The sequence below is a fragment of the Marmota monax genome, unplaced genomic scaffold, assembly GCF_021218885.2.
Source record: "Marmota monax isolate L192 unplaced genomic scaffold, Marmota_monax_Labrador192_F-V1.1 WCK01_AAM20220418_F8-fsc00257, whole genome shotgun sequence".
NCBI classification, from domain to species: Eukaryota; Metazoa; Chordata; class Mammalia; order Rodentia; family Sciuridae; genus Marmota; species Marmota monax.
This window is the reverse complement of record NW_026692693.1, coordinates 1,099,257-1,100,429: the sequence shown is the minus strand read 5'-3', so window position 1 is coordinate 1,100,429 and position 1,173 is coordinate 1,099,257.

The following is a 1,173-nucleotide window of genomic DNA, read 5'->3' as shown; positions in this document are numbered from 1 at the left end:
CCGTGGCTAGAGAAGGCGGGGGCCGAGAAGCAGCCAGCAATGCAGAGAGAAACAGCGCTGCAGATTCTGTGGAGGCGTGCTGGCTGTGCCCTCACTGAGCTCCGGGTTGAGTTTGGGGTTTGAGATGGGGGAAGGAAGTGGTCCAGTTATGTCCTCCACACTGGACAGTCCACCAAAGAAGCCAGCGGCCACCATCTTGGAGAGCTGATGTCACCATCGCCAGTTTCCAACAGATTGCTGCAATAGAACAGGTGTGTATTATTCATCCCATCTCCCATGAAGTGAGGAATTCGCATAAAATCTCCCCCTGGCTTTCCAGGGGAGGGATTATCAGAATGAGCCTGAATAGAGACGTGGGGAAAGGTAAGGGCACCTGACTTCCAACTCCCCCTCCCATCAGTGGCAAAAACAAAACCTGTCTTGCCAGCTCTGGGGGGGGGGCAAGCAGAAGAAATCAAAACAATAAGCTGCTGGTTCCCAATAGCTACCCTCCACACCCAGCATACTGCATGCCCAGAGTATAATTTGAACTGGCGAGAGGCATCACACAGGGGAAGGCCTGGCTAGCAGGAGAAGCCAGGTGACGAGAGGCCAGGAATAAACCTAAGCTAACAGGTTTGTGAGAGACACTGGGGGGGGGGAGGAGGGAGCGGCCTCACTCGGACTGTATCCTACAGCCAGAGGGCAAAATCTTGTCCTGGAAGGCACAGCCCCACCTACTGGAAGCAAAGAAAATAGAAGCCTACGATTGCCTTTTTTTCCCTTTTCTCATTTTTTTAATTCTTTAATTTTTTAATTTTAAATTATTTTTTGTTAATTATTTTTTTCAATTGTAAATTTTTTTCAACTGTATTTTTTATTTTACTGCATTTTATTATTATTTTTTATCATTTCTTTTCTTTTCTATTCTTTTCTCTTTCTTTCTTCTCTCCCTCTCTCTTTCTTGTTTTGCATCATTATTTTTTCCCCATCTTCCTCTTAAGCATGAACACCCAGATTACATATAACTTACTAAATGCAAATAGATGAATACTACCAATAGGTCTATAGTCCACCTAAGCCCTTAACTACCCCCAAGTAATCCTGTCTATTCTCTTAATAGCTGCCTGCATTTCAGCAACCCCCCAAAGAAGCTAACATATACTAACCTCCATACCATCAAATCGTCTGACC